A 16,016-nucleotide genomic window follows, 5' to 3' on the forward strand; every position below is an offset into this window, starting at 1 on the left:
TTTATTGGGAATGATAGGATATAGAGTTCGTCTCACTGTTTGTCCAAAGGGGGGTCCCGACATGTTCCCAGCCTTATTTCTCCCCGGGTTATCATTGTCACGCTTTCTCACCTTTATCGTGTATTTATATAAGGGTTATATATTGTAACTGGGCATATCATTTGGTAATGCTAAGCTTCCATCGTCCCCTTTTCCTACATTTTCCCATATTTCTCCTACGTTTACTGGAGGCCGCCATTTATTTATCATTATTGCGCATGTGCTTGCCGTGGGAAAAGAAGACGACACACGACCTATAACCCCGTGGGCAACCAACCAATGAAGTGCCGTAGAATTGCCCACGGCTACCATGGGGATGTGGGTTGTGGGCGCTAGTATAAAAAGGGCATCTTCTGTGGGCTCAGGCCAGAACGTTGTAACCCGATACCAGGGACCTTTAATTGATTTATACCATATATTATACCTACGAAATTACCACCAACAACTGATAAACATCATTACCAGATATTATTGAGTAGGTTTCCCCGTTTTATAATAGACTGGCCTCTGACCTATATTTATACTACTATTACTACGGAATTTACAACCGAGACATTATGCTTGACACTCGACGTTCCACGGGGGGTCTCTGAATCGTTTTTATTCTCTGGTTATTATATTATTTGTATGAAATATTTCTATTATATGTGTATTAAATTGAATAGGACTTGATTTTGACTCTGTTTTCATTTGAAAGTGTTTTATTATATATTTACAAACCAGTGCCTTATAAGCCATGCTACCAATGGTTGAATACCAGTAACCTACTACCAAGGTTGATTTAAAAGTACATAAAATAGTTTGAGGTCTACAGACCCGAACCGTAACATTTGGTGTCCGGCAGTGGGATTTCGAAATTTAAAACCATACCTCAGAGAGAGACTGTGTGAATTTAACCTTTTGATAAAATTTATGCACCAAATAAATTTATTTTCATAGTGTACTTACCAAGTTCAATAAATTTTAACAAATTTTTATAAACTGTAAAATTAAAAACTGAAAATGAATCGGGGTGAAGGGTCAGAAGATGAAATTGAAAGTAGGAGTATTTCTCCATTTAGTGGAAGCTCAAGAGCTACCACACCTGAGATGCTTTCGCCATCACAAGTCAGATTTCAAGGGGATAACTTTTACCAGACAGCTCAGTTTAATGAAATTAAAATACAAGTTGACAAAATAACCAGTCAAGTAAATGTTAATACCAAAAACATAATAATGCTTAAAACAGATATTGGAAGTCTTGACAATAAGTTGGAATACCAGATGACACATATTGATAACAGACTTCATAGTAATGAACAGAATATGAAAAGACAGCTTGATAATCATGAAGAAGCAATGAAGAGACATTTAGAAAGCAATAATAACCTACTTAATAATATTGAAAATATGCTAACTAAAAAGTTTAACACAGAAAATGAGCAAGAAAGCTCTCCCAAATCACCTGTTAGGACAAATACAAATAGTCCAATTGAAACATACAGACAAACCTCTTTAACCATAATACCAGATGGTGGTGATTACAACACTGTGATCTCACAACAAAATTTACCAAGAACTAATACCTTATGTGACCTTGAAAATAGTCCAGCAGTACAACCTACTAGTGTAGTTAACAATAGTGCCTTTGTACCTATTTATACTATACCACAACAAGTACCACACACTGTCAGCAAACCAGCTGCCTCAAACAAACCACATCAGCATAGCTCAAATGTTAATATTGGCTACACCAAACCATTCACATATGACGGCAAGTCAGATTGGGTTGATTATAGGGTCCATTTCGACACAGTTTCAAAACTTAACAATTGGCCCGATGAAATAAAAGTATTAAAACTTATTTCTTGCATGCAAGGGGCTGCTTTAGCCACAGTAGGACATATAGATACTAATAACCCACCAAGTTACAATGATCTTATGCAAACTCTAAATAAAAGGTTCTCTCCTCCTAACCAGTCTGAAATGTATATGACCCAAATTGATGCTAGAATTAGGAGAAGAGGCGAGTCATTACCAGAATTAGCACAAGACATAAAGAGACTTGTACGCCTGGCTAATCCAACAGCCCCACTAGATGTGCAAGATAACCTAGCATACAGAGCATTCCGAAATGCACTTAATGACCAAGAGCTTGAATGGGCTATCGTTCAAACTAGTACTGATACCATTGATGAGGCTCTACACCTTGCCCTCAAATATGAAGCCTATCATTTAAGCCGAAAGAGGCCCTCACTAAGATATCAGACCAATGAACCAAATACCAAAAGTTCCAAAACTTCATATACCAAGGAACAGGATGACCAATCTAACCTTTGTTATTACTGCCATAAACCTGGCCATACTGCTAAAAAGTGCAGAAAGAGGCTTTTTGACCAGAAAAATGTTTTAAATGACGTTCAAAACCTAAACTATTCACAAAGGCAATCACTTGAGGACCCGGAAAACTAATTGGAGCTGAAAGTAAGGGTCAACTTTCAGCCGTAGGGGACGAAAATATCCCTAGACCCGTATTATTTCAACTTAAACAAGATATAAATGAAGGATTATTTATGAGTTTGTCTATTCATAACCATAATGTTAATTGTTTAATGGATACTGGCTCCTCAATGAGTGTTTTAAACACTTCTATATATAATAAGTTTCCACAAAAGGTAAAAGTACATTTACTGCCATATAGATGTAAATTACGAATGGCAAATGGCAGTCATGTGGTACCACTAGGTGTCCTGTCCCTACCAATCAAATTAGGGGATCAGGTTATTCAGCAAGAGATGATTATTGCAGATATAGAAATACCAGCTGTTCTAGGCTATGACTTTATGGTGAAAAATAAATGTGTAATTGACATTGCCAACTGTACATTAAAATTAAACAATCAGACCATTGCTTGTGAATTAGAAAGTCAAATACCAAGTTTATTTAGAATTACAATAGGTCAGAAGGTCACCATACCTCCTCGTAGTGAAATGATGGTTAAAGCCAACATTAATGAGGGTGTAACTAGTAAGGCAAACCTAGTGATTGATTCAACAGCTGAGTTATTACAAGATAGGGGCATTCTTGTTGCCAAAGCGTTGTACAAGGGGGAACAAAGTGAGCTACCTATAAGAGTAATGAATCTGTCTGATAGTCCACAAACCTTAACCAAAAACAGTTGGGCAGCCAATGCTGAGCTGTTACCAGAACAGAATATCATGAATGAAACCACTCATGATGAATCTGAAGGCATACCGCAATTTAAGGAGATTTATGATAGGTGTAAAAATGTTTTAACCCCTGAACAAACCAGTACTTTGAAAAATCTTCTTCACAAAAACCAAAAAGCTTTTTCCATGTCCAAATATGATATAGGTCTTACTGATATTGTTCAGCATAAGATAGATACCAATGGGGCCCGTCCTGTAAAGCATGCTCCTAGGCGTTTACCTATCGCCCAAAGGAAGGAAGTTGAAGTCGAAATTAAAAAAATGTTGGATAATGATATCATACGACCAAGTCAGTCACCTTACAGCAGTCCGCTAGTGATAGTAAGGAAAGCAGACTCCTCTATTCGAGTCTGTTGCGATTTTCGCAGCGTAAATTTAAGTAGTGTAAAAGATTCGTACCCCCTTCCGAGAATTGACGATTCCCTGGATGCTTTAAGAGGTAACTCTTGGTTTAGTACCCTGGATTTGGTCAGCGGATATTACCAAGTTGCCATGGACCCTCAAGATGCTCCGAAAACTGCTTTTGTTACATCACAGGGGCTTTTTGAGTTCAAAAGGATGCCTTTTGGCCTGTGTAATGCAGGGGCAACTTTTGAGAGACTTATGGAATATGTGTTGGCAGGATTACAATGGGAGATCTGTATCGTTTACCTTGACGATATCATTGTGTTTTCAAAATCTTTTGACGAGCACGTTACAAGACTTCAGACTGTTTTTGATAGACTATATACGGCTGGCCTAAAAATAGCTCCCAAAAAGTGTTATCTTTTTCAGAAACAAGTTACCTTTTTAGGTCATGTTGTTAGTAGTGAAGGTATTTCCCCTGACCCGTCAAAGGTTGCTGCTGTAAAGGAATGGCCAACGCCTACTAATATAAAAGAAGTCCGAAGTTTCTTAGGTACCTGTTCCTACTATAGGAAATTTATAAGAGATTTTTCAAAAATTGCTAGTCCATTACATAGATTGACCCAGAAAAATGTTCTTTTTAAATGGACTTCTGAATGTGCCGAAGCATTTCTAATTTTAAAAAATGTTTTGATTACTAGCCCCATACTGATATATCCTACTTTAGATAAGGAATTTATTCTGGATACCGATGCCAGCGGTACAGGAAGTGGAGCAGTTCTTTCTCAAATTGGTGATGACGGCAAAGAACATGTGGTAGCCTATTATAGTAAATCTTTTAGTAAACCTGAAAAGAATTATTGTGTGACTAGACGGGAACTACTGGCAATTATAAATGCAGTAAAGCATTTTCACCATTATTTGTACGGTGTGCATTTCTGTGTTAGAACTGACCATGGCGCATTGACATGGATTACAAATTTTAAGAATCCAGAAGGTCAATTAGCCAGGTGGTTGGAAATTTTGGGCACCTATAATTATACCATAAAATATAGAGCAGGACTTAAACATGGTAATGCTGACGGGTTGTCCAGGAGACCATGCAGTAAGTCTTGTACCCATTGTGAAAAACAGGAAAACCAAAAACAGACTGATGAGAATTCTGATAGTCTTGAACTCATGGAAATAAGAGCTATGAGTGCTGATAACCAAGACCAAGTAGAGTCAAACCCTATTGCTACCAATTGGGTGCAAGGAAAATCACAAAATGAGCTGATGGAGTCTCAAATACAAGACCCTATCATAAAAATTGTTAGGGAATGGAAAGTTAATAGTGATGTTAAACCACAATGGCAAGAAATATCTCACCTTAGTAAAATACATAAGGCATACTGGGCTCAATGGGACAGGCTTGTAGTTGTAGATGGAATTTTATATCGTAAATGGATCAATACCATTACCAATACACAAAGTCTCCAATATATTCTACCCCATACCTTTAGACGTGAAGTGTTAAAACTACTACATGATGACCCTTTAGCTGGACACATGGGCATTAAACGAACTGGTGCTCGTGTGCGCCATAGATTTTATTGGGTAGGCTACCAAACTTTTGTAGACAAGTATTGTCAAAGGTGCATTGAATGCCAAAAACGTAAGGGACCATCAAAGGGTACCAGGGCATCAATGAAAACCTATGTTGTTGGAGAGACCATGGACAGAGTTGCAATTGATTTATTGGGACCTATACCACAAACTTACAATGGCAATAGATATTTAATGGTCATTACAGACTATTTTACTCGTTATGCCGAGGCATATCCAATACCAAATATATTTGCTTCTACTGTGGCTGATAAAATGGTGACCGAATTTATATGCCGTTACGGAGTACCCACTCAAATCCATACAGATCAAGGTTCCCAATTCACTTCAGATCTATTTTTACAATTGTGTAAACTTTTACATATAGACAAAACTAGGAATAGCCCCTTCCACCCACAAAGTTCTGGGTTGGTTGAAAGGTTAAATGGCACAATTGAAGATATGCTGAGCAAAGTAGTCTCTAAGAACCAAAGAGACTGGGATACATATGTTCCATTATTAATGCTGGCTTACAGATCAGCCCCCCATGAAACCTTAGGAGAATCCCCAAATAACATGATGTTTGGTCGTGAAGTTCACATGCCCATTGATTTAATTTATGGTGTTCAATCCCCTGATGGTAAATTATCGAGACCAGAATATATAGACCAATTGACCAGTCGTATGGACAAAGTGCATACTGTAGTCAGGGATAGATTGGTGCATGCCGCTGCTCGGCAGAAACGCAAATATGACCTCACCAGTAAAAATTCTCAATACAAAGTGGGAGACGGAGTAATGTTAAGGGACTCAAAGAAATATAAAGGGCGAAGTCCTAAATTTCAGTTCAAATGGGAGGGACCCTTTACTGTAATTGAACAAATTTCAGACATTTTATACCAAATTCAAGAGGGACCAAAGTCTAAGACAAAAATTATTCATGTCAACCGTCTTAAACCATATAAAGGTTATTTAAAAAGGTGGTACCAACCTCCGGGAGAACCTGCCCTAAATACCAGGGGCCAGACAAAGGACAGGACTGATAAATAACGGACAGACCATGACGAATAATTATTTTGAATATAGTGTTATTACCATGTTTAGTATCAATATGATGTTGTGTTTTTATATTTCAAATGTGACCTCATAATCACATATATGGCATTTGAATCTGAAATAATGTCTTTATGAACAAAAACAAAATATTGAAAGAGATTTTATTGTGTATATATAATTTTGTTTGCAAATCAACTGTGACAGTGTGTAAGTGTTGTCTTATGCTTGCTTAGTATAAGCAGGGCGAGACAATGATTGGCTTTAGTAATTCAAATTAAAGCATATATATTGCATCTGTGAATTTGTTATCAGGTGCTTGTACATGTATATATGATTGAGATATATCTACTCATGAAAGTGTATATATATATATATTATTTTATATCACATAACCAGTGATATTATTTTGTGAGTACCATACCAATGCCTTAAAAGTAGTCGCAAATTATTTAGTTCGAATACCAGAGTTAAAATGTTAGTTACAAAACTAAATTAAGAGAAGTGTATAAAATCTTCTATGATCTGTTGTTGTATATTGCAATGTATTTGTGTTATATTTTTACATTACCAGTAAGAGTACATGTAGTTCGTGTAGGTATCAACTATAATAATAGTTGGACCATTGCAAGTGTTATGATGTTTACACCTGTATGTATATATTTACCTTTTATAAACTAATTCGACACCCTGTAGCTGCCGGGGATTTAACTCATGTTAAATCATTGGAGGATATGAAAAATAATTATCTTAGTACCATGTGACCAATGGATCACTACTTACATTAAATTAGTCTTTAATACTTCTATACTTATGAATTCCTTTCTTTTATTTTATAGACTATGGATGTACCAATATGGAACCATCAGTGTGAGGATTGTGGTAAGAGATTTCCAACCTCAACCAAGTTAAATAAACACAGACGCCATAATCATGGAACTAAAATACAGTGCCGGTACTGCCCCTGGACCTGTAGTGCTGATGATAAGTACCGCCTACGTCAACATGAGACATCCAGACACACTTATCATCAGTTCTATCCAGGGGACACACCAAGACATACAGGCAGCGTGAAGTCCTCAGTGGAAAGGGTGGAAAAGACTTTTCCAACAAGAAGCCAACCAACACATACATATCCACCATCCAGTATCAGTCCTAGACATTCAGAAGCTACAATTCAGCAAATTACTGAATTGCTGGATGAGCAGATGCCTGATTTTGCAGAGCTTCTGAATGAGCCTAGGACACCTTCACCAATGAAGAGGCTGAGAAATGATGAAACGACACCAACCCTATCACCTACACTTTTTATACCATCGGACATTCTTTTCAGCAAGTATCTAGAACCCATTTCACCAGAACCATTTAAAGATAATCCAGTTATGACTTATTCTCCATCGGACCAGCCTTTTATTTCCAGACCATCACCATCACCAGTACCCGTCTTATTATCATTACCTTCACAGTCAGATGAAACACCTATACCCTCATCACCTATATACACACCGATAGATTTAACCAAATCAGTTACACCCATTATTGTAGACCAGACTAATGAGGAACCAATGGACTTATCGATGAGTAGTAAAAATTTGTTACCAACCACCTCCCCTGTACCACTACCACAACCATCACCATTGCCATCACCTGTACCATCATCATCAAATGTACCATCACCATCACCAGTACCCGTATTATTATCATTGCCTTCACAGTCAGATGAAACACCTTTAGACCTATCAAAGAAATCAGACAACAACATCCTTCCAGCTGAAATTGATTGTACTTTACCCACTAACCAGTGGAAGAAGCCGACTGAAATCAAAGTGGATCCTTCAGATAATAATGATGCATCACTCGACCCAAGGCTGTTTTTCGCTGGAGCCCCATCCTCTTATATGAAACACCCCCTAGCTAAAACACTGCAAGAGCAAATCAATCTATGTAGGAAAACTCGTGCCTCTCGGTACCAGAGAAGGCTAATACCAATTGGTACCAGCCGGATAATGAAGGAGGAGAGATGCTACCTGCCAGACGGTACAGTCTTGGAACTTAGGGACACTTGGACGGCCAATTACACTGAGGAATAGGTATATAATTTGTAGGTAGGATTTTGTAAGTAGTATTTCCTTATTATTTTTAGTTCGAGGCGAACTCTTCCCGTGGGTGGGGGTAATGTTACAAAATAGGGGTAAGGTTTAAGGGTGATAAGTATATTTATGTAAAGCTTTATGTAAAGCTACTATTATTCTTTTCTTATTATCCAGACTGCACTTTCTATTTTACTTCGTTCGCGGTCGCTGCCGTTTAAGTCTGGATAATTGTGTGACTGAGATTATATGTACGAACACTATTCTATTTCAGGAATCGTGTCCGAATTATATTATTATTGTATGTATTTATTGTTATATTTATTGGGAATGATAGGATATAGAGTTCGTCTCACTGTTTGTCCAAAGGGGGGTCCCGACATGTTCCCAGCCTTATTTCTCCCCGGGTTATCATTGTCACGCTTTCTCACCTTTATCGTGTATTTATATAAGGGTTATATATTGTAACTGGGCATATCATTTGGTAATGCTAAGCTTCCATCGTCCCCTTTTCCTACATTTTCCCATATTTCTCCTACGTTTACTGGAGGCCGCCATTTATTTATCATTATTGCGCATGTGCTTGCCGTGGGAAAAGAAGACGACACACGACCTATAACCCCGTGGGCAACCAACCAATGAAGTGCCGTAGAATTGCCCACGGCTACCATGGGGATGTGGGTTGTGGGCGCTAGTATAAAAAGGGCATCTTCTGTGGGCTCAGGCCAGAACGTTGTAACCCGATACCAGGGACCTTTAATTGATTTATACCATATATTATACCTACGAAATTACCACCAACAACTGATAAACATCATTACCAGATATTATTGAGTAGGTTTCCCCGTTTTATAATAGACTGGCCTCTGACCTATATTTATACTACTATTACTACGGAATTTACAACCGAGACATTATGCTTGACACTCGACGTTCCACGGGGGGTCTCTGAATCGTTTTTATTCTCTGGTTATTATATTATTTGTATGAAATATTTCTATTATATGTGTATTAAATTGAATAGGACTTGATTTTGACTCTGTTTTCATTTGAAAGTGTTTTATTATATATTTACAAACCAGTGCCTTATAAGCCATGCTACCAATGGTTGAATACCAGTAACCTACTACCAAGGTTGATTTAAAAGTACATAAAATAGTTTGAGGTCTACAGACCCGAACCGTAACAATATAGATCAAATAACCTATACTTTTTCAATAAAAAGTGTTTACCAAGAAGCTGCTTTTTATGATTTAATCTGATACAGATTCATTTATAATACTAGTGTACATCTCCTGTACTACTATAATGACTTTTAAATAGAATAAATTGGACAGAAATGTAGTCTATGGAACGTTCTGAAGCTAAATTTATTGTTAAAATGGATCACTTCCTGTATTTAAACGAGGCACAGTTGTTTAAATAATGACAGAACTATTTATAGATCGCCTACTCATTAATTAATTAACAGTATCTGATACAAGTTATAGCTTTTCTAAAAAGCTTGCTGTATTTTAGCTGATTATATTGAGATCAGTGGTTTGTGAGTAGTTTATTTTTATTGGAATATTGCACTTCAAGCAATATGAAAACATAGCACTTTTTTCTACTAATATGTCATTTTTGTTGTATTATTGGTGGACCCGTGTTATAATGGAAGGAGAATTAATAAAATTGAGAATGGAAATGGGGAATGATATTATAATAAAATGTATTCTGTGTGCATAATCAACTTGACAAAAATAGCATATAATGTAAACATACTTTTGAGGATTACTACTTGACAAAATGGACAATAACAGAAGGCAGTGGTGGATTCAGAGGGGGACGTAGAGGGCGTACGCCCCATTCCCCCCTTTTGCTTGTTTTTTTTAAAATGATTAATCATACTAGATTATGTGAACTTCGCCATTTCCTGTGTACTCTATTATTTAATTTTTATGCGACAATTCTTTACTGGAGAAGATATTTTTCGCCATAATTTACTGATTGTCAAAGTCATGTGATTCGCTATGGTGGAGTTGTTTCGAAAAACGTCGCTCAGTCATTTTGAAATTTAAATTACAGTAACACACTGCTTAAGCTGAGGATGACAATCATGACACCTTCAAAGCGACATAGGATTGAGCAATAACATATTGACTTCTATTTCACTATTCCACCAAACAGGAAGTAATACTCTATAGACTATAACACTCTCATGAAAAAAGTTCCATGGCAATACTATTTACCTACGAAAACATGTTTAACCCCAAACGCCATTGTCATGATTGATATGGACTATAAAATTGCTGTTTGGTGTGAACCCAGCTTTGCGTTGAAGACCAAACTACAACCTTTAATAGTTTACTTTTATAAATTGTGACTTGGTATATGAGATCCAGTAATATCTATCTACAAGATTGAGAGAACATTTGTTTGTTATAAATTTAAAACATATTTAATTCTGTAATGCTTTCGATTAAGGTATAATATATATATAATTAGTGGCTGAAGGGTCATAGCAGTCCATTCCATTATTCAAAATATCAATTTCAAACTCCAAGTCAAATGGACAAATTTATCTTTCTGCTTTAAAATGAATTTTTAATAAGGAAACATTTTTTTTTTAAATCTCAGAATATGATTCAGATTCTTTGATAGAAAGTCATTGAATTTTCATTTCAATATAATGAAGTAATAAAACATCTTCATTCTATACTAGTATATGTATTGCCAACTTCTTTACACAGTCCTAAAACGAGAGCTTACTTTGGAAGTATATTTATAATCGGTTATAGCTATATTAGCAGGGTTGATTTTTTTTCTTCCGTATAATCTCAATTTACTAATTTTTCTTTGTAATATATATACTAGTAGTAACAAGGATATGGTTTCTGGGGGCCTTTATAGTTTGTTGTTCAGTGTAACCAATGCTCCGTGTTGAAGACCGTACTTTGGCCTATGATGGTTTACTTTTAGGAATAGTGACTTAGATAGAGTTTTCTTATTGGCATTCATCACATTTTATTATATTATTCTGCTCATTATTGAAGTCAATGATATGATCTAGTTATTCATGGTGATACATTTTAATATATACAGCCTCCTCTATTAATAACTAATATTTCCTATGAATCTTAAATAAGAAATAAGATAAAACAAAGGTTTGCGTTGTTACGCAAACATTGAAAGAAAAAAAAGAAAAAAAAATGTGTGGCGCTAATACACTTCCGTAGATTTCAAGGAAAAGGAAGTGCGTTTGTTAGTTAAGAATCGGTGCTCACCCATTACATTAAGAATTGAAATATGCCAGATACTCGTTATGTACAGCTGATAGAGTTGAGGATGAGCGTCATTTTTCAATTGAAAATGCAATGCTTGAACTTCATAATGATTTGAGGGAGAAACTGTTTCAGTACATTTCTAGAACATCTCGATGTTAACACAAGAAAACTTGACTAGTATGGTAGATACTGACGATTGTATTGTTAAACAATAGTTCTTTTGAATTATGTAGTACATGTCTTGATACTGACTGTTATTAGATATATATATAGTTGTTTTTATATTTTGTTTTGGCTCCGATTGTGACTGAGGCTTTTGGTGCTATAAAGATAATCATATCATATTATTATTGTTGTAAAGTCTTTAATGTTGATCCACTCATTATACCACCGCTTCAAAAAAGTGATGTATACTGTTTTATCTCTGTCTGTCTGTCCGTCCTTCCAACCATCCAGTTCATCCTCCGTCCCATGAATATTTTCGTTGCATTTTTTTCATTAACTACATTACAAGGATTTCTGAAAGGTTTATTGAAATCGGCTATATCGTGTGATAAGTTTTCAGATTCATTACTCTACCACTTCCTGTTAACACTTTTCACATGACAACCAAGTTAAAAAAAATCGTCATATTTTTCCGAGGAACTACAATACAAAGATTTCTGAAATTTGGTTTCAAGGTTTATATTAGTCAGCTATACTCTGTGATGCATTTTCAGATTCACAACTCAACAACGAAATATTTGGGCGCGGTATAATCAGTAGTTATAGATTTATATGCCATTTATTTTAGATATGTTTGTTTTTAGGATCTCATAACATGGGCTTTCATATTTTATTGTTAATGCTTATATATCTGTATGAATATTTTGTAAAGCGCTTAGGGTATTTTTTGATATTATATAATGCGCTGTTATAAATACTGTATAATAATAATAATAGTTCGCACCATCACTAGTTATTTATGTGCCCTTTATAGACCCTTTAATTTGGAAAAATAAAATATTCTGTTCTGTTTTATTCTATATACAGATTTCGAATTGAGTATATAGAAAGTATTTCGAATTGAGTATATAGAAAGTATTTCGAATTGAGTATATAGAAAGTATTCGAACTACCTAAGCCTTATGTTATGTGCAAGAGTCACGGGTAGTAAGGTCGTCATATCGAGAAGCGTTTAGTACAGGGATTGTCATAGTTTGGATAAGTTTGACATGACGGTGTTAATTGTTTTTGATGACCATCAATGCAAAAATGTAAACATTCGGATATTTTGTAAAAGGAACTTCTGATCAATAATTTAAGCTGGTAAGTACCTTTGTATAAAGAAAATATGTTAGGACATCACAAGTTGTGTCATATAGTTAATGATTTAACATAGAACAAAGCTTTAATTTTAAAATTTTTAGAAAAAAAATAAAGTTGCTAATGGTTTAACGTGCGTCAAAAAAATTTATTTTCTTTCTGTCTGTTACATCACATATTTCTTCGTGATATAATACTGCCGTCAATTATTCTGAAAACACCTACTTTTTCACTCAATTCAAAATAACTGAAATATCTGTGTCATGGTTTGGGTCATTCGTGTCATGGTTTAGTTCATGTTTGACATGGTTCAGTTATGTAATTCGTGTAGTGTATAATGAAGAGTTACTTTCGAAATTAACAACAATTGTTTCATTTGAAACACAAAAGGGCATAAAAACGCACATTCAATGTAGTAATTATATATTTATAAGTAGATGCAATATGATTGCCAATGACACAACTATCCACCTAAGATCAAATGACGTAGATGTTAGCAACTATATGTCATCGAGAGGCCTTCAACATTCAACAGTGAGCAAAACCATTCTTCTCAGCAAGTTATAAAATGCTGCGACAAATTTCATAGTATAGGAATTCCAATAAGATAATCAACAGTCTAATTTCTGTTCAAAATAAATAGCAAAATATGATATACAGTTACAAACGATATTCACGGAATTACAGAAACTTAACTTGAGACAGTATATATATTGCGGGGTTAAACATGTTTGCGGGCTCTCCAACCTCTTCTTAGCCTTAACCATGGCAGATATTGAAGATTTACCAGATCGGTTTTACACAATAAAATCAAGTTGATTTAGTTGGACCTAGTTTCAAACCAATAACAAATTATAAAAAAATCATGATTCCAAGATAGCTTCCTTTTAAATTTCAGGATGGAGTTCTGCTTCCAATATTGTGAGCTGTACATTTAGACATATTTTCCCCATACTAAATCATTACATGAAAAGTAAAATATTTGAAAGAATTAAGTGATACTACACACGATGCATTTATACAATAATACTGCCATTGTATATAAAGTGCGAACCCAGTTTGTTCATTTTCACTGTTATATGCGAGTATGTCTATTGTAGAATAAAGGATGACGGGGAAAAACTGCGTTTGTTTACTTTTTGAAAGTACGAAATAATTGATTTAAATGTATGTTTTAACACAATTAAATAAGAATATAACTTTCTAATGTATATCACAAGATTAAAGTAAAAAAAAAAACCCGTAATTAAAGCCGCTGAATCCATAATATCGTTGACTGGATGCTATTTATTTTAACTATAGTTGCGATGAATAATCACTGAAAGTGCAATCATTTCTGATGTAGAATTTTTGCAGGTGTGATGAATTTTCATTGTTAATTCGACGTGCAGCTATATGATAATTCGACATGCAACAACTGAAAATAGTCTTAAAAAATGACTTTAATACTAATGATATTTAAAAAGCAAGCGTGTCGTAGATGGTCACTTGAATATACACGGGTATAACCAACTTATGGTTGATTTCGGACATTGTGTACTGTTCAGCGATATTTTTTTCTGTACTTAATTTTTTTTCCTTTCGTCATAGTTCTGTACCGCTCGAACATCGAAAACATACTAGTAGTTATGAGAAATTTAAACAAATATCAAGGTGACTCGAATTTTCTTTATTGTATAAGATGCATATAAAATGGCATTACACAAATTATTTTTGCAGCCATCCAGACGTCAAATGTAAAGCAATTGTTTGTGCGAGACCGCAGTGTGGGAACGGAACTCTGCATTTTACTAATAATTTGGTCATTCGAGTGACTGTCAAGCGGGGTTCCGACATTTGCAAAATAACAAGTTGCTTGATGGAAACTTTGATGAACTCTTACAAGACAAAAAGAAAAGGACAGTACAAAATATGTTCATAATCTAATCTAAAATAAAAATGAAAATAATCCTCGTACAAAATAAATATTTATATATACCGAAAGGTGACTAGATGCTCTGGAAGGGTAAATTGCATATTATGAATTTGACTTAGTATATTATTTACCGGCAATTTAAAAAAAATAATAAATACATATTTGAACAATACAACAAAGAATTTTTCGTCACAGGATCGGGATATTGTAACTTGATAAACGAATTCGAATGTGGAATGGTGGTAGCTAATCACTGATCCAAGAATAAAAAAGCATATATCAATAAACATGATATTAAAATAAGAACATGTGGTATACTTTCGAATGAGATGTCTGTTTATTATAAGTTATAGCTACTGGTAGAAAAAGCTCCAGTAAAATTAAATTCTATCAAAGATGGGAGAGGACTTGTTATCTGAAAGACAGAGAAAACACAAAAGCCTTCAACATGATTTTTTTTATATCAATATCACGATTCAGGAACTTTTCAATTTTCCCAACTATAGCATCCGACAAACGAACGGAACAGTTGTTTTATTTTATCAAACCACATGTATATCTTCAACATAAAAATAAGGAGATGTGATATGATTGATGATTTGATTAAGTTAAAAAAAATAAATGGATTTAAGCAATTATAGTCGGCCATAAAAGGTCCCGACATGGAAAATATGAATCAATTTAATACCTTTCGAATTTAACTGACGGCCTGATTCATAATAAAACAATTTACGAAAAACAAATATGACAGATATGAACCATAGAGGGATCCAATGGGGCCCTCGGGGCCCGCCCCCTCTTGTGGGAACATTTTGGCGGTTGATTATATAGGGAATCACTGAAGCATGACCGGAGTGCCCCCCTTAGGTCAGTCAACGGCCCCCCTCCTTGTGAAAAGTTCTGGATCCGCCACTGCGAACCAACGACAACCACTGAACTACGAGCTCTTGACTTGAAACAGGTACATTGTACATAAAGAATTTGGCAGGTTTAAAAATGTCTGTGTGCGCTCATTTCTCCCCAAAGCTGGCACAGCACAAGACCAAACTATTATAAATCAGTTGAATGATCGGATCATCATTTAATACTATCATTGACGATATCAGACCAGGTGCGGATCCCGCCTTTCTGCAAGAGGGGGTCCAAACCACTGAACACCCTAAAACGTCCACACAATTTTAAAAAAATCGAAAAAAATAGGTTTCAACCA

Source organism: Mytilus trossulus, chromosome 8 (assembly GCF_036588685.1).
Source record: "Mytilus trossulus isolate FHL-02 chromosome 8, PNRI_Mtr1.1.1.hap1, whole genome shotgun sequence".
Classification (NCBI taxonomy): domain Eukaryota; kingdom Metazoa; phylum Mollusca; class Bivalvia; order Mytilida; family Mytilidae; genus Mytilus; species Mytilus trossulus.